The 25,009-nt window shown below is 41.4% G+C and overlaps 1 pseudogene; it reads right to left on the reverse strand.

Annotated features, from left to right (window-relative positions):
* Window positions 1-1,098: 1,098 nt before the first annotated feature.
* Window positions 1,099-5,646, reverse strand: LOC123460671 (annotated as a pseudogene).
* Between the last annotated feature and the right edge of the window lie 19,363 nt (window positions 5,647-25,009).

Consider the following 25,009-nt stretch of genomic DNA (forward strand, 5'->3'; position numbering starts at 1 on the left):
GTAAGGCATGAGGAGCCCACAGAAAAATACTCTTTGCATAGACTGTTGCTTTTGCAGGAGGAGATAGTTTCTAACCAATACAAAAGCTCCTGGAAAAAGCAGCAAGTAGGAATCTGATATGCTCAAAGCAATTCAAATACAGGTAGGATCAGGGCCAGCCATCAGCTCAGTCTCTGCATGCAGAGCTGGTGCAAGAACTAGGGCAAGGGTGGGGTCCTGGCTTCCACAAGCAAAGGGCTGGGTTCTGGATTAGGCAGCTGAATTTAGGATCTCAGGCTGGGCCTGGCAAGTTGCTTGGTGTTCACTGCATCTCCTTTTATCTCACTCCAAGTCCCAGGCAGCTATACATCCCCAAAAGGGGCATGTTTGTGAATGACAACCCTGTGGGCTGGCCTCAAAGGGTGAGAGCACCTTCTAAAAGCCTGAGGGGGCCGGGAGAATGAGAAGATTTAGGCACCAGAATTCTCAGGAGGAATGAGTGGGTACAGCTGAATTTTCTCGATCTTTAATTAAAAGGCACAATGAATAGTCTTTTTTGATCCTGAGTGCCACAGGCCAGTTTTACAGAATGAAGCAAAGGTAGAAGGGGAAAGGGAGGCAGAACAGTAAAAGGCAGGGCCAGGCAGGAAAGAAGAAAGTGTGGGTCAGGGAGTACAGCCCAGAGGCTCTGGGAGGGAGGCCATCCCTGCCAAAACAGAGGTTACTTGCCACTCTCACCCCAACTAGGGAGGCGGGAGGCGCTAAGCGATGGTAAACAAACTGCTGTTATTTTCAACCCCACAGCTTGGGGGCCTGAGGGGTCAGTTCCAGGAGGCTGAGGTTCCTTCCTCCCAGCCCTCCTGGGAGGGGCAGAGGCTATCTCCTGGGCGCCTGACCCAGAGGTCTGGCAGGATAATGCTGAGTAGGAGGCCTTGCCCTCATCAAGGGACCCAAAGGGGATTTTGCTCTTCATGAAATCTGGCCTGCCAGCTTAATCAGAGGCCATGCTTGTGGCCATTACAGCATACATTATATTTCCCCCTAAAAAATACTCAATTCCCTCCCTATATTTAAAATACCACAATAAAAAATACATAGGAAATTCAAGTTGACATAGCATGCCCAGAAAAATAAATTGTCATGACTTAACACTAAATAACTATTCAAATTTGGATCAACACAAAAATCAAAAGCTATAGAATAATTAGAACTTGATTTGTTCTTTAAAATACTACAAACTACTTAAAAAAAATTCTTTACCTTCAGAAATCAGACAATCAACTAGAGACAGGCCCCTGGGAGGGAGAGCACCCAGGGCTTCCGCCCGGATGCTAGCTTCCCGGGGACCCACACGCTAGCGGGACAGAAAGTTCAAGGCTCAAGTTTTTAAATTCTTTTGCTACGAAAACACACACACATATACACACAGTGATTGTAACAGTTGCATACCACTGAAAGAAGGTGGGAGAGGGGTAAAACATGGTTGAATTGTTGTGTTTCTCTGTTAAAAAAAAATGACAGCAGAAGAATGTCATGCCTATTTGAATTCAGTCAGCAGCAGTCTCCAATTTTTCATGAAGTAATAACATCGCCATTTAAAGCAAAGTTCTTAACCATTTCATAATTTAGCAGATTTAACAGTGGGAACGTGCCCCACAGTCAAATTCTGAGCTGTGTATAGTTCTGACTCTTTGGGGTGACACTGAACATGTTCGAGAAGACCCCCAAAGGCTGATGGTCACTGAGAAACTCCTTGAATGCCGAGCCAAGTTGGGGGCAAATCATTCCACTCCTTCTGACCATCTTGAAGGGGTCTGAATGACGAGTGAAGGGCCCTGTGTCACTTAGACTGTACAAATGAGGGGGACCAGCCCAGACGACTGACAGAGACACACACCAGAGGTCCCTGGCCATTTTCAGGTCTCTTATTTGTACCAAAATGCTAGCTTGGTGTCCCGATGTCCACTGTGATTTTGGTATACAATGGGTATCTCTTTATGTCCAACACCTGGTAAGTAAGTGAGTTCAAACCATCAAAGCGCATAGTCTCCTTTGTGTGGGCAATCCGGTCAAATCTCTGAGGATTGGGCTCATTTTTCTTGTCTCTTGAGTGTCGGATCATGCGACACCTCCCTATCACAGCATTTGGGCAAGATATTGACATGCCTTTGTGAACTAGCCTGTTAAAAATGTCATCATCTTCTCCTCCCCAGCCCCAGTAATTATTAGGAAATCCATTGATGGCAAGAAACTGTTGTTTACTGAGAGCAGAGACTCCTCCAAAATACTGAACATATGGCAAACTAAATCCAAACTTGTCCATCGCGACAGAAATGTGCCGTGGCTGTGAAAAGCACCTGTAGGCATTGTGGTCATCCATTGGAATGAGGTCTACGTCGCTGAACACAAAGCAGTTGTAGTCATAGTCCTTCAAGGCTTCTTGAAAGCCAATGTTGAGGAGCTTAGCACGATTGAACATAGTGTCTCCAGCCGAGCAGCGGGGACTCTTCGGGGCACGCGGGCAACGACAGTGCCGTGGTGGGGGACAGGGGTACCGAGGTCAGGTTGTCGGCCGGCTCGGAGGAGACTCTGCCCAGCGGAGGCGGCGGCCCTGCGGCCCGGGGCCGGGGCTCCCCCGAGGGCTGCCCCTGCAGCGGCGGCGGCGCTCCGATGAGCTGGGGCAGGCGGCGCAGAAAAATATTTTTTAAGATATTGAAAAGGGGGCTGGAGTGATGGCTTAGTGCTTAAAGCACTTGCCAGCAAAGTCAAAGGACCAAGGTTGAATTCCTCCGGATCCATGTAAAGACAGATGCACAAGGTGACATATGCATCTGGAGTTCTTTTGTAGTGGCAAGGGACCCAGGTCCAACCATTGCCTCACTAATTCTTTCTATCTGCCTCTTTGTCTCTGAAATAAACAAATGAATAAATATTTAAAAAAGAGAAATATGCACATTTTTAGGTCAAATCAACACTTTTGCAGATGAGAGATAATTTAAGTAACATTAGTCAGTCAAACTTCCCCAAAACACCAAAGTACAAAAAAAAGGAAATAAATAAATGTACAGTGACAAATAAATGTACAGCAATACAGAAGCTGTGAGTGGCAAAGGTCACACAATGTTCACACAGCCTGGCCACTTGCCTCAATCTGGGGCTGAATTTTCAAGGTCTATCATGTGCTTAAGTGTATCAGTCCAACAAATGGCTGTCCATGAACTGTAATAAAGTTTCTCCACCTGCTGAAAGCTGTTCATGATCACCAGTTGGCATGGGGCCAATCAGGAGGTAGTTATGGAAGAGAAGGCAAATTCTGGGTGTTTCATTCTGAGCCAGGTGGGCCTACATTAAGCAAGAAGATGGTGGGCTTTGAGAAGGGAGAAGAGAGGACGATAAGAGGTGCTGACAACCACGTTGACAACTAGGGATTCAATAACTCACTCCCAACTGAGATTGTCTCTGGAGTTACCTTGGCACAATTGGCTCACGTGGGAAGATTCATACTATAGAAATTCTTCTGGGTTTGTGTCTAGACAGGAAGGTGAATAGAATGCTATGAAGCGGTGATCATGTCATGACTGAGAACATTGAAAGTGTCTCTTCAAACTCAAAGTGTGTTTTCTCACTAGTGCCTCACAGTACTTATAAGAAGGAAGCCTGATAATCTACAATTTAGAGATGAAAATGATAGTGGTGAGTGTGAGGTTGTTATGGCAATGATGACAGGTGCTCAGTATATTTCCTAGGCTAACCTGAAGGAGTTTGTGAGACTGGTTTTGGTTATTTTGCTGTTCTCTTTCTTAAAATGCCTTGAAGGTCATCATATCCTGCTCCACACTCATTCACAGCCGTGAAAACAAAAGCCCACAATGTCAGTTACTGCCAACCAGTTTTGTTTCATGGTGTAGCTGTGTTCCATTGCCCCAGGCTCCCAGGCTTCCATGTTGTTCTCAGAAAAGATGAAGAAAGATTGCTCTTAATACAGGGATCTATCAAAGAAGGCTGAGGAGATCATTATATGACATCTTTGCCTGAAATTTTCAAATTCTCATTGGTTTCTGAGGAGTTGAACTGGTGCCTTTGGGAGGAAGTTGGAGAAGTAGGACTTAGCATATGAAAAACCAACCATTGTGTTTGACCCTAAGTTGACCCATGCATTTCAAGTTTGGCTTAGCATTTTTTAAAAATATTTTTATTTTTATTTATTTATTTGAGAGAGTTAAAGGTGGACAGGGAGAGGAAGAGGGAGAGGGAGAGAGACACAGAGAGAAATTGGCATACCAGGCTTCAAGCCACTGCAAACAAACCAGATGCATGTGCCCTTTTGTGCATCTGGCTTACATGGGTTCCAGGGCCTGAGGCTCTTTGGTTATGCAGGCAAGTGCCATACCTGCCAAGCCATTTGATCAGCCCTGTGGTATAGGTTTTTACCACACATATTAAACAGGACCAATACCGGAAGTATGAACACTGATGGTTTCTGTTTCATTATCTGTACCCTTGTCATAGAGCAAAAGGTGACACTGAACCAAAACAAGTGTATAGATGTTGAGAGACAAGCTCTATCCACTTGGATATGCACCTGTCTATGTACGCACATCCCATTGGTGGAGCAGGACATTCTGAAACACTGTTAGTCTGAGTACTGCTCAATTTTAGAATTGTAAAAAATCATATTAACTATGGAATAAGATTTGCTATAGTTGGTTTTTTAACAAAAGGAACATTTATTAATCTAAATAGGGTTTATACTGGGTGTTCAGTACAAAGATTGGCTGCACTGCTGGAGTGGTACGTGTGGAGATCTTCTCTCCTTGTTTCCACGTTGCAGCCTTGGAGACATGATGCTGTTTCACACTCTAAAGCGGCTCAGCCTGGGGTCAGGATGTTCTGGTTCCCCTGGAAAATGGATGCAGAATTAATGAGAACCTTTGGAGAAACAGGAAGGCCTGGCTTTCAGGAAGTTGGACCTGAATTTAAATCTCATGTCTTGGTCTTAGTGGAGGTTCATCTCCTAGTACCCAGCAGCAGGGCTTTAGTACACAGGAGTCAAATGACATAATGACTCTGTTGAAGGAGTCATACAGAGAACTGAGTAAAATTGAGCACTGTGACATCAAGTCTATGGAAGCTGTATTATGTAATCAATGCGAAGTTATATTTCAAAATAAGCATTATGTGGAACATTAATACATGAATATATTGGCAATTGCTCATACTTTCATTGGGTTATCCTCCTTTGCTCCCTGTTGCTGGCCCTCCTAGAAGGGTTTACCAGTAATCATAGGTCACGAATGCACTGGTCATTCCATGGAGAGGACATTGCCTCAGAGTCTAACTTCCCATCCTGGGGCTCTTACATTGTTCCCTTATCTTGGAGGCCATGTTATAAGTCTTAAAGTGAAGGACAAATTTTAAGCTAATATTAAAAGAGCCCTGAGGCTTAGATGCCCCCAATGAATGTGGCTTTTTGTGTCTCCATAGACAGATAAGACCTCTGCTTGTACCGAGGGGTTCTCACACTGGGACTATGTTCCCCAAAACACCTTTATGAAGTTTCATCATAATTACCTTAGAGGGGTCCCCAACATCTGGATCTAGTGCTTTGAGCAGCGTACTTTTCTGTATGCCATCAAAACCATCTGATGCCATCATTTCCAGGTTCATAGTGACAAACAGTGCTTGCAGATCCCTTGCAACTTAGACAAATGCAGTCTTTCATCTGCAAGGCCCAGGGAGTATGTGCAAGGGATCATGGCTGGGCCAGCCACACTTGTACTTCCTGGCTTTTGTGGTGAGCTTGGGCCAAGTTGTACTGGAGGGTCAAGGATGCAGTACTTCCACATTTATACTTCAGATCCACAAGGAGGGAACTTTTTTTTACTCTAAAAATGTAAAACATGGTGTGTTAAATAGATTCTGGTTTGTAACATTATTGTGAGTTACCTAATTATATAACTTGGATACTTTCTACTTCATCAACCTTCTTACCTTCACAAACCTTGCTATTATTGAAACAAAAAAAGCCTATTATTGAACACACACTACCCAGGAATTCCTGTGTAATTTTTCACTAACATTTGTGTTTGAATTTCCATATTCATATCTACCTTATCCAGTTTTGGTAAAAAAAACAAAAAACAATGTGTTGTTCAAAAAGAATTCCCATGTACTCTACACTGATGGAGCACTTTCTGTGAGTCACCCTGCACTGGGCACACTGTAGATGTGACCTCATTACTCCTCCTAGCAACCTTGTGAGATTTATGACAAGGAAACTCAGCAATCATATGGCTCAGTAATTAATCCAAAATTCTCAAAGGAATAAGATAAAACTAGAAATCAACCCATTCAACTTTGGCTCCTTGCTCTGATCTCTTCCAACCATCTAGATTCCCTCTGGACTTGTTAATGCTTCTAAGTGATGCAGCCATGCTCATTAAAGCTCCATGTCCTGTCTAATGTCTTACCTTTACTCTGTGTCTCTGGGTTCTGAACTTGCCCCCTGAGCACATGAGATTCAGACACCTGATAGACATTGCTAAGAGGGAAATAACTTTCATTCTGTTGAGAAGCCACATTGTCAGCTTGAGGACATAGAGCAAAAGTGTTTGGTCCCTGCAAAGTGAGCTCTCTCCAGCTAGGACCAGTGTATATACAAGACAGATAGGCCAGTGACAAACTTGGTGGAGACTCAGGAAGGAAGATGTGTTGAAGTGTTTGTAAATCCTTTTTCTGTGCTCCAATTCCCATATTAAGTTACTGGAGTCCTCACATGTGTTCTAGAATCATCCCAGCCAAATAAGCCAGTCTAGGGGCATAGGACATGGCTGCTATTGGCCCTGAATCCTTCGAGACCATCAGAGAGATTTTAGAGCCTAGTATTCATTAAAGGAGATGGCCTTCTGTCTTTCCAGAGAATATGTATTGAGAATCACTAGACAGGTGAGAAATAGCCCTTGCATCCACCTTCTTGATATTTCTAGAAATCTTTTTCTTAATTTTTTGTTCATTTTTATTTATGTCTTTGAGAGTGACAGAGAGAGAAAGAGGCAGAGAGAGAGAGAGAGAGAGAAAGAATGGGCACGCCAGGGCTTCCAGCCACTGCAAACGAACTCCAGATGCGTGTGCCCCCTTGTGCATCTGGCTAACTTGGGTCCTGGAGAATTGAGCCTACAACTGGGGTCCTTAGGCTTCACAGGCAAGCGCTTAACCGCTGAGCCATCTCTCCAGCCCTATTTCTAGAAATCTTTTATTTTCTTCTCAATCAATACCAGAAGAATAGATATGCCAAACAGAAAATAAGATAAAAATGTAGTCTATCATATGTATTAGCAGTAGACTGTTGTGATGGCATCTAAGAATTAAGGTACAAATGAATGCACACATGATGTGAAAGAGGCTCTATCCTATGCTGTTGGGCCCTGAAAGGCCCTGGCATGAGGCCCCGTGGGACTTCCTGAGTCTAGCTAAATTTTGGCGACCTGTCTCTGGCCGGCTATGACTCAGTAAGACGCCTAATGGCTTCTGGCCTGCTACCTCCGCGTGGCAATTGAAATTACCATTTCAATAGTTAGAGTTTACTATTGGCCCTTACCTCTTCCCCCATCCTAAAATCCCCACCTTTGTCCCCAACATGATATAGGCAACTGCTCAGAGTAATAAAGCGAATTTTTTTCTGCGAGTTCTGCTTTGAAAAGACTCCTGACTCAGTGTGGTTTTTCTCTGGTGGCAAGGAGAGGTTTCTGAGTCGAACGACTTTCATCATCCCCTCAACCCCTAGGGAGGAACCAGCGGGACTGGTCCTTCCGTCGGCACTACCTGAGCGGGAAGGAGCCCTGCACTATGCCATTGCTGATTTGTGCATTCTCTAGGGCCACTCCATAATTGCTATAGAAAATACAACATGTTTTGAAAAATTACTTCTCGTAGCTGTAAGAAAGAATTTTAGAGACTTAGATGCTCATAGCCCTTGCAATATCTTTAAAGTTTACTGGCTTTTTTTGTTGTTGTTCTGATAATGCATGTAATATTTTTACTTTTTGTAGCTACAAGCTCCTACCGTATTCTTTTATGTAACATATAGTAATTATAGATTACTGTGTTTCATTATGCCACTTTCATATGTGTATATGATTCATCTTAAACATATTCACCTGTGTTGCGCTCTCACCCGCCTTCTGTTCTGACTGTTTCTCTTCCTATATCAGGCTAGTCCACTATATGCTTTCAATTGTTTCATGTGCGAGAGCAAGAATGAGAGCAAGCAAGAGAGAGACAGAGGAAGAAGGAGAGAGAGAACTGGCAAAGCAGGGCCTCCAGCCACTGTAATTGCACTCCAGATGTGTGCACCACCTTGTCCACATGTGCAACCTTGCACGTGGATCACCGTGTGCATATGGCTTATGTGGGATCTGAGGGGTCAAACATGGCTTCTTAGGCTTCACAGGCAAGTGCCTTAATGACTAAGCCATCTCTCCACCCATACTTTCTGTTTTTGTGGTTTCAAAAATTTCTGTTGGGACTTTGATTGCATAGAATCTTACACTTGGTATCATTTCTTTGTTGTAGGCCCCCAGATGGAAATTTATCACTTAGTCCTGCACCCAGAACTCAATGCAGCTGTCAGTGGCTCTGCCTTTGGGACATTGATAAGAACACAATGAAGGAACCTTCCCTTCTGCGAGGAGGTATTTACCAAGGATGGCAAGACTCTGAAGAGTTAAAAGGAGAGGGGAAAAATAAATCAATGAACAAGTCTAAAGTAAAACACACACTGTATGCCCATTTGTCTATAGTGGAGATGGTCCACTCTGAGTTCCCGGGTCTCCCTTTCCTGTCCTCACTTTGACTCAGGGCACACCAACCCTCTGCATTTCCCTTAAGCTTTTATCCTCCTTGCGGTGGTTCCAACGTTCCCTCCTTGTACTCAGCCCAGGTTCCATGGAGAGGACATTTCCTTAGTGAGAACTCATGCAGGCTGCTGAGCAGTTATGAGGGGAGAGAAACGGACTGGAAAAGGAAGCTGTCAGAGGCATCCTGGCATCTGAATAGGAGGATGAAGGCAGGATGAGGGAGAGCCTCAGTAGTAAGCACCAGGCTCGGGCACATAGAGGGGTCTTGGACCTCACTGAGAGGAGCTCCAGCTGTGTGACCGCTCCGTGGTCCTGCATTCCCTGTGGACCAGGCCAGGCTGCCAGGACCTGTCACAGCCTGGGCATTTCTGAGCACCGCAACCCACAGAATCACTGCCCAGGACGAGGTTGTCACTCACCTGCTGCACTTGGCGTCGGCTGGACTGCAGGTAAGCAGGGGACTATTCACGTTCCACAGGGGTATTACGAGGAGCAGGGACTGGGACAGGGGACAATTTGGGGAGGGGAGAAACACGCCCAGAGGTCCTAGGCTGAAAGGCGCAAGGAAAGGTATATTTGGGGAAGGAGACACTTTGGTTGGGGCGTCGGGAAGGGGCTGCGATGGGAGGGAAAGCAGTACGACGGGGCGCACCAGGGGGAGGACTGGGCTGGAGAGGACGCTGAGAGGTGGACCTCTGAGCAGCCAAGCTAGGAATGGAGGCTAGAGGACGAGGACCAGGACGACGACGGGACGGGGGAGGAGCAGCAGGAGGAGACGGGAATATCGGAGGAAGCTTTCGAGTCATCTTTCTCAAAGACACTCCGGACTTCTTATTTCACCAGAAGTCAGCGAGCGACTGAGCTTGTGCCAGAACTCTCCAGCATTTACCTCACAGTCACCACTCCCAACGTTCCATGACTCGGTGCCCATTATGAGCTTCCCCTGCCTTTGATGCAGTGAGGAGGTCCTCTGACCAGCAGTATGGTCCCAGTAACTAAGTCTGAAAGACTATGTGAAGCAGCAAGTAGAAGGAATGGGACTTTCACCTTAATCTCTGTTCTTGAACTATTGTGCAGTTTTACCTCTGACTAGGCAAAGTTTGGTGAAAGAGTTGGGACAGAACCAAGAGCTGAGGGCATTCCTGAGTAGAACTGGTTGAAAAGGAAGTCATTGTCCACATCTGTTGAAGTACGTTTCTGCCTCATGTATATAACTATTGAATACAGGTAATCAGAGAATAGATGTTATGTCTAGTTGACCAACTGGAGGACACTGAAGATCAGAGAGGGAATAAGAGGCAGTGGGTCACAAAGGAGGTGGGACTAGAACTTGAGCTGAGGTGGTGTCTGTAGGAAGAAGCAAGAAAGGGCAAGAACTCCAGTAGGCAGTGTTTCCCCTGACTTCTTCTGCATGACATTGTGACCATGTGCTGTTGGAAGAGAATTTTCAGATCTGGATCTTACTTATTTCTTTTTGTTTTTAAATAAAGCAAACTTGGAATATTAAATTTTAAATGAGTATATATTAATTTACACTAATGAGTTCTGTTATTTCATTTTCATCATACATGTAACTACCTTGATCATATTTACCACCCCCATTATCCTGTCTTATCCACTACCTCCTCCTGATGAACCTCTCCCTTTGCCCAGACACTTTTTAAACTTCCTTATCTTTCTATTTCATTTCACTATTTCTTGGGATGCAAGAGCTTCATTTTGACTGTTTACATGAGCATGGTTGAGGGGCTAGATGCAGGAATATGCACAACTTGCTAATGGCTACACCACTGGGAAATAAATGTCTTCTTCCACCCGGCAACCGTCACAAGAAAGAGCTCCACCTGTGAGGCCCTCACTCATCCACATGGTAGTATGTGGTGGATGCCATCTTGTGAGGTGTTGTGTATGCAATCACACCGCTGTGAGCTCAAAGTGTGATGGCCATATCCTGAAAGGAAGACAGCATTCCATCGCACTCCTCCATTTCCTGTGCTCTTATCATCTTCCTGGCCCTTCTTCTCTGAAGTTTCTGGAATCTTGGAGGTGATGATATAGATGTCCCATTTAGGGCTGAGCACTCAACAGTCTTTAAGCAACATGAATCTCTGCAATGAGTGCTGCCCACTGTAAGAGGAATCTTCTCTGAGCAAACCTGAGAGCAATAATGACCTATATAGAAGGTAGTTTGACAGGTTCAACATGTCCCCTCAAGAAAATGACAGTAGTAGCTTCCACATTGTGGCCTATGGCCTCCACATGCACAGTCTTTTGAGCAGGTCACAGCACCGGATATGACTTCCCTTCTGTACAGTAGGCCTCACATACAATAAGAAAGTATTTGGTTATATGCAGTGCTGTATGTCTCTTTTTCTAAATTTTTTTTTCAATTTTTATTAACATTTTCCATGATTATAAAAAACATCCCATGGTTATACCCTCCCTTCCCCCCACTTTCCCCTTTGAAATTCCATTCTCCATCATATACCCTCTCCATCTCAATCATTCTACTTACATATATACAATACTGAACTATTAAGTATCCTCCTCCTTTCTCTTCCCTTTATATCTCCTTTTTAATTTACTGGCCTCTGCTATTGAGTTTTTTCCTTCTCACGCAGAAACCCAATCATCTGTAGCTAGGATCCACATATGAGGCAGAACATGTGGCGCTTGGCTTTCTGGGCCTGGGTTACCTCACTTAGTATAGGCCTTTCCAGATCCACCCATTTTTCTGCAAATTTCATATCTTCATTTTTCTTTACCGTTGAGTAGAACTCCAGTGTATAAATGTGCCACATCTTCATTAACCACTTATCAGTTGAGGGACATTTAGGCTGGTTCCATATCCCAGCTATTATAAATTGAGCAGCAATAAACATGGTTGAGCACGTACTTCTAAGGAAATGAGATGAGTCTTTAGGATATATGCCTAGGAGTGCTAATAGCTGGGTCATATGGTAGATCAATCTTTAGTTGTTTTAGGAACCTCCACACTGATTTCCACAATGGCTGGACCAGATTGCATTCCCACCAACAGTGTAGAAGGGTTCCTTTTTTTCCACATCCCTGCCAACATTTATGATCATTTGTTTTCATGATGGTAGCCAATCTGACAGGAGTGAGATGGAATCTCAATGTAGTTTTAATCTGCATTTCCCTGATGACTAGGGACGTAGAACATTTTTTTAGATGCTTATATGCCATTTGTATTTCTTTCTTTGAGGACTCTCTATTTAGCTCCATAGCCCATTTTTTGATTGCCTTGTTTGATTTCTTATTATTTAACTTTTTGAGTTCTTTGTATATCCTAGATATTAATCCTCTATCAGATATATATCTGGCAAAGATTTTTTTCCCATTCTGTAGGTTGCCTCTTTGCTTTATTCACAGTGTCCTTTGCAGTGCAAAATCTTTGTAATTTCATGAGGTCCCATGGTTAATCTGTGGTTTTATTGCCTAAGCAATTGGGGTTGTATTCAGAAAGCCTTTGCCAAAACCAATATGTTGAAGGGTTTCCCCTACCTTTTTCTCTAGCAGTTTCAGAGTTTCAGGTCTGATGTTAAGGTCTTTAATCCATTTGCACTTAATTCTTGTGCATGGAGAGAGAGAGAAGACTCTATTTTCATCCTTCTACAGATATATATCCAGTTTTCCCAACAGCATTTGCTGAAGAGGCTGTCTTTTCTCCAATGAGTACTTTTGGCATTTTTATGGAATATCAGGTGGCTATAGCTACCTGGACTTACATCTGGGTCTTCTATTCTGTTCCATTGATCTACATATCTGCTTTTGTGCCAGTACCATGCTGTTTTTGTTACTATTGCTCTGTAGTGTAGATTAAAATCAGGTATGGTGATACCACCAGCCTTATTTTTGTTGCTCAGTATTATTTTAGATATTTGAGTTTTTTTGTGATTCCAAATGAATTTTTGGATTGTTTTTTTCTATTTCCATGAAGAATGCTTTTGGAATTTTGATGGGTATTGCATTAAAAGTGTAGATTGCTTTTGGTACAATTGCCATTTTCACAATATTGATTCTTCCAATCCAGGAACAAGGGATGTTTTTCCACTTCCTAGTGTCTTCTGAAATTTCTTGCTTGAGTGTTTTAAAGTTCTCATTGTAGAGAGTCTTTATTTCCTTGGTTAGGTTTATTCCAAGGTACCTTATTTTGTTTTGATGCAATTGTGAATGGGAGTGATTCTCTGATTTCATCCTCTGTGTGTTTGTTGTTAGCATATATGAAGGCTACTGATTTCTGTGTATTTATTTTGTATCCTGCTACATGGCTGTAGGTTTTGATCAGCTCTAACAGTTTGCTAGTAGGGTATTTAGGGTTCTTTAGATGTAGAATCATGTCATCTGCAAATAATGATAACTTGATCTCTTCCTTTCCAATTTGTATCCCTTTTATGTGTGTCTCTTGCCTCATTGCTATGGCTAAGACTTCTAGAACTATATTAAATAAAAGTGGGGACAGTGGACACCCTTGTCTTGTCCCTTTTTTAGTGGAAAAGCTTCCAGTTTTTCCCCATTTAGTAATATTTTTGCTGTAGGCTTGTCATAAATAGTCTTTATTATATTGAGATATGTTCCTTGTATTCCCAGTCTCTGTAGGACTTTTATCATGAAGGGATGTTGGATTTTGTCAAACGCTTTTTTAAAATACAGTAACATACTGTAATATTGCAAATGCTAATGACTCAGTTCCACTCCCCAGTACCCACATAAAGCCAGATGCACAAAGTAGTGCACGCATCTGGAATTTGTTTGCAGTTGCTGGAGGCCCAATCGCTCCCTCTCTCTCTGATTTAAAATAAATAAAAAAATACATTTTTAAAGTTAATATGATTGCCTGCACACTCTAAAGCACTTTGTTTTTAATGTTAACTGAATAAAGTTAGGTTAAATGTATGAGAAAATGAAATGAAATAGATTAAGCATTCCCTTCACACTACAAAAGCCCTATTCTTTTTTTTTTTTTAATTTTTATTAACATTTTCCATGATTATAAAATATATCCCATGGTAATTCCCTCCCTCCCCACCCCCACACTTTCCTGTTTGAAATTCCATTCTCCATCATATTACCTCCCCATTACAATCATTATAATTACATATATACAATATCAACCTATTAAGTATCCTCCTCCGTTCCTTTCTCCACCCTTTATGTCTCCTTTTCAACTTACTGGCCTCTGCTACTAAGTATTTTCATTCTCACGCAGAAGCCCAGTCATCTGTAGCTAGGATACACATATGAGAGAGAACATGTGGCGCTTGGCTTTCTGGGCCTGGGTTACCTGACTTAGTATAATACTTTCCAGGTCCATCCATTTTTCTGCAAATTTCATAACTTCATTTTTCTTTACCACTGAGTAGAACTCCAATGTATAAATGTACCACATCTTCATTATCCACTCATCTGTTGAGGGACATCTAGGCTGGTTCTATTTCCCAGCTATTATAAATTGAGCAGCAATAAACATGGTTGAGCATGTACTTCTAAGGAAATGAGATGAGTCCTTTGGATATATGCCTAGGAGCGCTATAGCTGGGTCATATGGTAGATCAATCTCTAGCTGCTTTAGGAACCTCCACACTGTTTTCCACAATGGCTGGACCAGATTGCATTCCCACCAGCAGTGCAGAAGGGTTCCTTTTTTTCCACATCCCCGCCAACATTTATGATCATTTGTTTTCATGATGGTGGCCAATCTGACAGGAGTGAGATGGAATCTCAATGTAGTTTTAATCTGCATTTCCCTGATGACTAGTGACGTAGAACATTTTTTTAGATGCTTATATGCCATTCGTATTTATTCCTTTGAGAACTCTCTATTTAGCTCCATAGCCCATTTTTTGATTGGCTTGTTTGATTCCTTATTATTTAACTTTTTGAGTTCTTTGTATATCCTAGATATTAATCCTCTATCAGATATATAGCTGGCGAAGATTTTTTCCCATTCTGTAGGTTGCCTCTTTGCTTTTTTCACTGTGTTCTTTGCGGTGCAAAATCTTTGTAATTTCATTAGGTCCCAGTGGTTAATCTGTGGTTTTATTGCCTGAGCAATTGGGGTTGTATTCCGAAAGTCTTTGCCAAGACCAATATGTTGAAGGGTTTCCCCTACTTTTTCCTCTAGCAGTTTCAAAGTTTCCGGTCTGATGTTAAGGTCTTTAATCCATTTGGACTTAATTCTTGTGCATGGCGAGAGAGAAGAATCTATTTTCATCCTTCTGCAGATATTTATCCAGTTTTCAAAACACCATTTGCTGAAGAGGCTGTCTCTTCTCCAATGAGTATTTTAGGCATTTTTATCGAATATCAGGTGGCTATAGCTACTTGGGCTTACATCTGGGTCCTCTATTCTGTTCCACTGATCTACATGTCTGTTTTTGTGCCAGTACCATGCTGTTTTTGTTACTATGGCTCTGTAGTATAGGTTAAAATCAGGTATGGTGATACCACCAGCCTCTTTTTTGTTGCTCAGTATTATTTTAGATATTCGAGGTTTTTTGTGATTCTAAATGAATTTTTGGATTGTTTTTTCTATTTCCATGAAGAAAGCCTTTGGAATTTTGATAGGGATTGCATTAAATGTGTAGATTGCTTTAGGTAAGATTGCCATTTTCACGATATTGATTCTTCCAATCCAGGAAGAAGGGATGTTTCTCCACTTTCTAGTGTCTTCTGCAATTTCTCGCTTGAGTGTTTTAAAGTTCTCATTGTATAGATTCTTTACTTCCTTGGTTAGGTATATTCCATGGTATTTTATTTTTTTTTGATGCAATTGCGAATGGGAGTGATTCTCTGATTTCATCCTCTGTGTGTTTGTTGTTAGCATATATGAAGGCTACTGATTTCTGTGTATTTATTTTGTATCCTGCTACATTGCTGTAGGTTTTGATTAGCTCTAACAGCTTGCTAGTAGAGTCTTTAGGGTCCTTTATGTATAGAATCATGTCATCTGCAAATAATGATAACTTGATTTCTTCCTTTCCAATTTGTATCCCTTTTATGTGTGTCTCTTGCCTTATTGCTATGGCTAAGCCTTCCAAAACTATATTAAATAGAAGTGGGGACAGTGGACACCCTTGTCTTGTTCCTGATTTTAGTGGAAAAGCTTCCAGTTTTTCCCCATTTAGTAATATGTTGGCTGTAGGCTTGTCATAAATAGCCTTTATTATATTGAGATATGTTCCTTTTATTCCCAGTCTCTGTAGGACTTTTATCATGAAGGGATGTTCGATTTTGTCAAATGCTTTCTCTGCATCTAATGAGATGATCATGTGATTTTTGTCCTTCAACCCGTTTATGTAATGTATTACATTTATAGATTTGCGTATGTTGAACCATCCCTGCATCTCTGGATAAAGCCTACTTGGTCAGGGTGAATGATCTTTTTGATATACTCTTGTATTCTGTTTGCCAATATTTTGTTGAGAATTTTTGCATCTATGTTCATGAGGGAGATTGGTCTGTAATTTTCTTTTTTTGGTCTATCTTTGCCTGGTTTTGGTATCAGGGTGATGCTGGCCTCATAGAAGGAGTTTGGTAGAATTCCTTCTTTTTCTATTTCCTGGAAAAGCTTAAGAAGCAATGGTGTTAGCTCTTCCTTAAAAGTCTGGTAAAATTCAGCAGTGAATCTATCCGGGCCTGGGCTTTTTTTAGTTGGGTGATTATTGATAACTGTTCGGATCTCCATGTTTGTTATAGGTCTATTTAAGTGATTAATCTCATTTTGATTTAATTTAGGTAGGTCATATAGATCAAGGAAATCATCCATTTCTTTCAGATTTTCATACTTTGTGGAGTATATGCTTTTATAGTATGTCCCTATGATTTTTTGAATTTCTCTGGAATCTGTTGTAATGTTACCTTGTTCATCTCTGATTTTATTAATTTGTGTCTCTTCTCTCTTTCTTTTGGTCAGATTTGCTAAGGGTTTATCAATCTTGTTTATCCTTTCAAAGAACCAACTCTTTGTTTCATTAATTCTTTGGATTGTTCTTTTTGTTTCTATTTCATTAATTTCTGCCCTAATCTTTATTATTTCTTCCCGTCTACTAATTTTTGGTTTGCCTTGTTCTTCTTTTTCCAAGGCTTTAAGGCGAAGCATTAGGTCTTTTACTTGCGACCTTTCTAATTTCTTAATATAGGCACTTAAGGCTATAAATTTACCTCTTAGAACTGCCTTCATTGTGTCCCAGAGATTTTGGTATGTTGTGTTCTCATTATCATTTGACTCTATAAATTTTTTGATTTCCTTTTTGATTTCTTCATTGACCCACTCATCATTTAGTAGTGTATTGTTTAGTTTCCATGATTTTGTGTATGCTCTATAGCCTTTCTTGCTACTGATTTGTAGTTTAATTCCATTGTGGTCAGATAGAATGCAAGGAATTATTTCAATTTTCCTGAATTTGTTAAGATTTGCTTTGTGTCCTAATATATGGTCTATTTTAGAGAATGTTCCATGTGCTGCTGAAAAGAATGTATATTCTGCAGCCTTTGGATGAAATGTCCTGTATATATCTGTTAGGTCCATTCCTTCTATGACCTCATTTAGTCCAGATGCCTCTCTGTTTATTCTTTCCCTGGATGACCTGTCAATTGATGAGAATGGGGTGTTAAAGTCACCCACCAGCACTGTGTTTGGTGTTATCTGTGACCTTAGTTCTAATAGTGCTTGTTTGACGAATTTGGGAGCCCCCATGTTAGGTGCATATATGTTTAGGATTGTAATGTCCTCCTGTTGGAGTGTGCCCTTAATCAATATAAAGTGACCTTCCTTATCTTTCTTGACTAACGTCGGACTAAAGTCTACCCTGTCTGATATTAGGATAGCAACCCCTGCTTGTTTTCTAGGCCCATTTGCTTGAAACACCGTCTTCCAACCTTTCACCCTCAGATAATGTCTATCCTTTGTAGAAAGGTGAGTTTCTTGGAGACAACAAATTGTAGGATCCTGCTTTTTAACCCAGTCTGCAAATCTATGTCTTTTCGTTGGGGCATTGAGACCGTTGATATTAAGAGATATTATTGAAAGGTGTGTATTTATGTTTGCCATTTTTTTTTGTGTGTGTGTGTTACTGGTTCTACCTTTGCTCTCTTCTGTTAACTGGTATTTGAGTATAGCTTGTTTTTTCTAGGTTCCTTATATGTGTGCTTTTCCTTTTGTTCAGCATGGAGGATTCTATCAAGTATTTTCTGTAGAGCTGGTTTTGTCTTCAAATACTCCTTTAACCTGCTTTTGTCATGGAATGTCTTTATTTCTCCATCTATTTGAATGGATAACTTTGCAGGATAAAGTAACCTTGGTTGACAGTTTTTATCTTTCAGAACTTGGAATATATCACTCCAAGCCCTTCTGGCTTTAAAAGTTTGTGTTGAATAATCTGCTGTAATCCTGATGGGCTTGCTTTTGTAGGTAACTTGATTTTTCTCTCTAACTGCTTTCAATATTTTTTCTTTGGTGTGTGTGTTTGGAAGTTTGATTATAATATGGCGAGGAGAGGTTCTTTCTGGGTTTTGTCTGGCTGGGGTTCTAAAGGCTTCCTGTAACTGTATTGGCACCTCTTTCCCAATTTGGGGGAAATTTTCCTCTATGATTTTGTTGAAGATGCCTACTATGCCTCTGGAGTGGAGTTCTTCTCCTTCTACTATGCCCTGAATTCTTATATTGGATCTTTTCATAGTGTCCCGAATATCTTGAAATTCCCACTCATACTTTTCTATAAGTTTGTCTTTCTCTTTGTTGGACTGCATTAGGTCTGCCACCTGGTCTTCTAGCTTAGATATTCTGTCCTCTCCCTCATCCATCCTACTGGTGAGATTTTCTACAGACTCTTTTATTTCATTAACTGTGTTCTTCATTGCTAGTAATTCTGACTGGTTTTTCTTTATTATTTCTATTTCCTTATTTATGTCTTGTATTGCCTTCTTTATTTCATTAAATTGGTGTCCTGCCTCTTCTTTGATTCCTTTGATTTCCTCTTTGATTTCTTCTTTGATTGTTTTCATGTGTTCTTTGACCTCTTTGAACATATTTATAATTATTCTTTTGAACTCTTTCTCAGGCATTTCCTCTAACTCTTTCTCACTGGAGGACATTTCTGATGCATTAGTACTTTTAGGTGGATTTATATCGTCTTGCTTTTTAGTGTTTCTTGTGTTATAATGTATATATTTTTGCATCTTGGATTAAGTTAATGCTTGGATTTTCTAGCTAGCTGTGTATTCTTAGCTGTATCAATTGATTTGATGTAATATATTTTCAGGGTAGGACCTTAAGGTATTAGGTGTGGCTCTTAAGACTCTCAGAGTATCTACAAAGATGTTCTTAGGGGTTGAGTTTCCCTGCTATAGGAGTATTCAAGCAGGCTGAGTGGAATAAAATACAGGTAGATTCTAAAATTTAACTAAACACTGTACACATTCAATCAAAAACAGCCCCGAATATGTATGCAAGAGTAGTTATTATAATGACCAGATCCTCTATCAACAAAGAGGTTTAGATTTCTGGTCTGTTGAGGGATCCAAGTCAGCTTGTGACCAAGTGAGACCCTTCCCTGTTGCAATCCCAGTTACCTTGGGTGATTTTGGTCTCAGTCAAGTTGCTGCCTGGGTCGTCGGGCTGCTGTTCTGATTTCTGGAGCTGGGCACTTGCTTTTCCTACGGGGCAAACCGAGCCGCTGCTGCTGCCTCTGCTGCTGCCGTAGCTGCCACCACCGGAGCCACTACCGCTGCTGAAGCTGTTGCTGCCGTGTCCACCGCCGCTGCTCCCCCCGAAGCCTCTGCTGTGGGATCTGCCGCCACTGCCGCTCCTGGGTCCGCTGCTGCTGGGGCCGCTGGTACTGGTGCTGGGGCCGCAGAAATTGCTGCCGAACTCTGCTCCTGCTTGGGTCCCGCTGTCAGCCCAAGTTGGCGTGGCCGGTCCCGGGCCGCTGCTGTGTTCGCTGGAGCTGGGTTCAGGCGGTGGGGGAGGGGAGGGAGCCGCAGCTGCTCTGGTTGTCTCGCTGCTCTACGTGTTCTTCTACTTCGTGGTCTTCTCCTCCGCTGCTCGCTGCCGCTCTCCCCTCACGTTTCCCGAGTTGCGGAGAGCGCGGTGTGAGGGGAAAATCCCGCACCTGGCTTTTCCTGCGGCTCGAGCGAGCCGAGAGTCTGGCGGCTTTCTGCTGCGCTGCGACTGCGGCGGTTGGCCGAGCTGCCGGAGCTGCTTTTCCCGCCTGTGCAGGCTCTGGACGCTCTATAACTCTTCTACTTCTCCGCTGCCGCCTCAATTTCCTATACACCTCACTTTTTAGTAAAAGTGTGTATTTTGCTGAGTTTTTTTGGTCTTTTTCCCCCCTAGGCTGCTTTGGCGTGGTACCTACGCCGCCATCTTAACCGGAAGTCCACAGAAATAAAAAAAGCCCTTTTCTTAACGTGGGCCTTGAATAACACTTACACTCTTATAAAATTTACCCATCTGTCTTCTTAAGTTCTGTGCCTTTTACAGCATGTAAACTGTGTCTTACCAAAAGAGGATGGTGGAACTAGAAAAAGAAGTGGAAAAAGGAAAACAGGAAAGTAGAGAGAGAGGGAGGAAGGGTCTTCCAATACGCATCATGAGGAATATGCTATTATTGGCTTCTTAAAGATGAGGAACCTTCAGTGTGGATGGATGTGTCCAGTGTTACTGAGGGCATAGGTGAAGCTAAAACCCAGGCATGCAGACCTCCAAGGTCTGTGTTCTGTCCATTAGAGCTCCAGCCTCAAGGATATAGGTGATTTCTATATTTTTATAATGTAGGCTTTTAGAACTATAACCTTACCTCTTTTTATTGCCTTGATTGTGTCCTATAGGTTTTGGTATGTTGTCTTTTTATTTTCATTCAGGTCTAGACATTTTTTGACTTCCTTCTTGATTTATTCAATGACTCATTCTTTATTCAGTGGTGTGGTATTCAGTCTGGAGGAATTTGTATATTTTATGTTGTTACCTTTTTGGTTTCTAGCTTTATTACACTGTGGTGGAATAAGTACAAGGAATTATTTTGACTTCCCTGAATTTGTGGAGACTTGCTTTGTATGCTACTATGTGACCAATCTTAGAGAAGGTCCCATGAGCTGCTGAGTAGAATGTGTATTCTATAATTTGTAGAACATTAAGGTCACTGGATTCATCGTGTCATTTAACTCCATTTTTCCCCATTTTCTCTTTAGGTCATCTGTCTATTGATGATAGTGAGTTATTGAAGTCACCAGCTATTATTGCATTGGGATTTATGTCTGACTTTGTCTAGTAGATGGTGTTTTATAGAATTCAGTGCACCTGTGTTTTGTGTGTATCTGTCTGTGATTTAATATCCTCCTGCTGAGTCATTCCTCTTATAAGTGACCTTCTTTATCTCTTTTGATTACTTTGGTTTAAAGTCTACTTTGGCAGGTATTAGCATAGCCACTCCTGTTTGTTTTCTCTTTAGAATATCTTTTTCCATACTTAAAGGTAGTGTCTGTCTTTCTTCTTAAAAATGCATTATTGTATTTGCTAGAGAGAATGAGAGGGAATGGGATCTGCAGGGTTGCTTATTGGTATAAACTCCAGACATGAGCACCAAATGGTGTGTCTGGCTTTATGTGGGAGCTGAAGGACCAAACCTGGGCCAGCAGGCATTGCAAGGTAGCACTTTAACTGCTAGGCCATCTCTACAGTCCCAAAATGAGTTTCTTTATTTTTTAAATGTTTTTTAATATTTGAATTTTTAAATGTTTTTATATCTTTATTTTTATTTATTTATTTGACAGAGAAAATGGGCACATCAGGACCTCCACCTGCTGCAAACAAACTCCAAACTCAGGTTCCAACTTGTGCATCTGCCTTATATGAGTCCTGGGAATCGAACCTGGGTCCTTTAGCTTTGTAGGCAAATGCCCTAACCATTAAACCATCTCTGCAGCCCCCAAGGTGAGTTTTTTGAAGATAATAAATGGATGGATTCTGTTTCCTGATCTAGCCTGTTCACCTGTGTCATTTTGTTGGGGCTGTTGAGTGCATTGATACTCAGACTTATTACTGAAAGGTGTGAGTTAATCACCATTTTGGTGGTGATTTTGTGTAGTTCTGTGTTTTCTTGATCTTCATTTGCTTTAACTAGTTCTCCTTTTCATTAATGTTTTAGCCTCTTGATTATGTTTATTCTTTTCGTCAGTGTGAAGTATCCCATCCACTAGTCTCTGCAGGGCTGGTTCAGTGGTTATATACTAAAATAGCCATCTTTTATCACTGAAATCTTTTTTCCCTTCAATTATGAAAGATAATTTTGCTGGATGTATTAATTTGAGTTGGGAACCCCGTTCATTCAATATTTGAGATACTACATTCAAAGCAGCCCTCCTACCTCCTTGCTTTAGAGTTTCCAATGAAAAATCAAATAGAATTTTTCTAAAATTTAATTTATTAGTTTTCTTTTCAGCAAATAGAGGCAGTTTGGTACCATTGTTTAGGCTCATCCATGATCTACCCCCTCCCATTGGACCCTCCTTGTTGATGTAATGGGTCGTGCATTGTGGAGTTAGCCCACAGTTATTGGTAAATAAAATTTTTATTGGTACATTTTTGTAAGTGACGAGTTGTTTATGTCTTAAAGCTGTTAGTACTTGATCTTTGTTTTCTGCATTTAGTGTCTTTACAATAATGTGATGTAGAGTATTGCTCCTCTAGTACTGGGTATTTGGTGATCGGTGTGCCTCTGGATGATCCTTTTTTTGGGGGGATAGGATTCAGAAAACTCTTTTCTATAATTTTATTAAAGATATTCTCTATGACTGTGGCCTGTATTTCTTCCCCTTCAACTATGCCCATGATTTAAATGTTTAGTTTTGTAATGTGGCTTCCATTTCCTTCACAATATTTTTGCATGATTTTTTGAACTTGTCATTGACTTTGGCCTCCTGATATATTTTCTCTGTCTTGTCCTCAAGCCTCCTGATAGTCTATCCTCCACATGTCCCATTCTGTTGGTGATGCTTTCTTGGGAGCTTTTAAAAAATATTTATTTGTAGGGCTGGAGAGATGACTTAATGGTTAAGCACTTGACTGTGAAGCCTAAAGACACCGGTTCAAGGCTCAATTCCCCAGGACCCATGTAAGCCAGATGCACAAGGTGGAGTATGCATCTGGAATTCATTTGCAGTGAGCGGAGGCCTTGGTGCACCTATTATCTCTGCCTCTTTCTCTCTCTGTCTGTTGTTCTCAAATAAATAAATATTTATGTGTAAGCAGAGAAGAGATAAAGGAGAAACAAATGGAAATAATAGGCACAATTTCTCCATGCATGTGCCACTTTGTACATCTGGCTTTACATAGGTATCAGGTAAACCAAACCCAGGTGTTAGGCTTTATAGGCAAGTACATTAACTGCTGAGTCAAACCTGTAGGAATCTTTTAAAATATTTTTTTAATTCAGTTTCTTTTAATGATTAATAATTTGCTATAAATTTTCCTTTTTGTGTTTTTTAATTCTTTTTTAATTGACAACTTCCATAATTATAAAAAAAATCCCATAGTAATTCCCTCTCACTCCCCACTTTCCTCTTTGAAACTCCACTCTCCATCATATCCCCTCCCCCCTCAATCAGTCTCTATTTTATTTTGATGTCATGATCTTTTCCTCCTATTATGATGGTCTCGTGTAGGTAGTATTAGGCACTGTGAGGTCATGGATATTCAGGTCATTTTGTATCTGGAGGAGAACATTGTAAGGAGCCTAATCCTTCCTTTTGCTCTTACATTCTTTCTGCCACCTCTTCCGCAATGAACCCTGAGCCTTGGAATGTATGAGGAGATATTTCAATGCTGAGCATTCCTCTGTCACTTCTCAACACCAAGTTCCTTCTGAGTCATCCCAAGATCACTGCCATCTGAAAAGAGAAGCTTCTCTAACCAAAAGTGAGAGTAGCAATAATATATAGGTATGAACATTAAGAGAGTGTTTATTGGGTGGTTTAGTTAGCATAGTATATACATTTAGTCAGACAGCAGCAGACATTACACCCCTAGGGCTCATGACTACCCCTGTTGTAGGTTTTTAGTTTCAGGGATATATTTCCTCCCATGGAGAAGGACTTCAGTCTAATTAGAAGGTGGTTGGTTTCCCCCATAACAGACGTGCCACTATTGCACCCATTGGCTCATTTGGCCTGGCTGGCCAAATATAAGGCATGCAGTATCTGCTGTTGAGTATTTTCGCTGGTGATTTCTCTTCCTCCCACTGAATTCATGCAGCATGGTTTTTTTCCAGCTTTCTGTCAGCTGTTCTATAAGGAGGAGGTTTCAGCTCAGTTCCAGCAGGATTTCTCAGTGACTGTGCAGCCAAGTATGTGGAGTCTTTAGCAACAGGGTCTTACCATGTATTCCTGGTGGGAAACCAAGGGCCTCAGCAATGGCCTATAATGTTTTGGGGGTACCAGGGATCTCCCTGGCCAACAACTCACTGGAAGGTATCCCATCCCTGGCACTGAAAATTTTCTAGTAACAGTCTATGGCTCCTGTGTGTTTCATTTTCCAAAAAAAGTAGGTTTCCATATGACTTATTTATATCCTCTTAGATTTTGATTAGCCCTCCCTCTACCTTTCCTTTAGTCAATCTCTTCTCTTGATATTATGTAGGCCTTTTCACCCCCATTAATCTGTTCTTTTACTCACATATATACTTTTTATTTCATTTATTTATGCAAGAGACAGACAACAAGCAGTAGGGTGTCTTGCTCCTGCAAACAAAACTCCAGACACATGTGCCACATTGTATGTGTGGCTTTATGTGGATACTGGGGAATCTAAGCCAGGATGACACACTTTTGCAAGGAAACGCATTTAACAGCTGGGCCATCTCTCTAGTCCTCTTGCAAGTTTCATTATATATATAATTTATTAATTTATTAGAGACAGAGAAAAGGAGAGAGAGGGAGAGAGAGAGAATGGACCCACTAGGTCCTCCAGCCACTGCAAACAAGCTCCAGATGCATGTGCCACCATGTGCATCTGGCTTATATAGGACCTGGAGAATCCAACTGGGGTCCTTAGGCTTCACAGGCATGCACCTTAACTATTAAGCCATCTCTCCAGCCCTCTTTCAAGTTTCTTGAATTATTTCATTTCTAATTTTCATTAGGATTTTTTTTTAAAACAG

The sequence above is a fragment of the Jaculus jaculus genome, chromosome 5 (assembly GCF_020740685.1).
Source record: "Jaculus jaculus isolate mJacJac1 chromosome 5, mJacJac1.mat.Y.cur, whole genome shotgun sequence".
In the NCBI taxonomy this organism is placed as follows: domain Eukaryota; kingdom Metazoa; phylum Chordata; class Mammalia; order Rodentia; family Dipodidae; genus Jaculus; species Jaculus jaculus.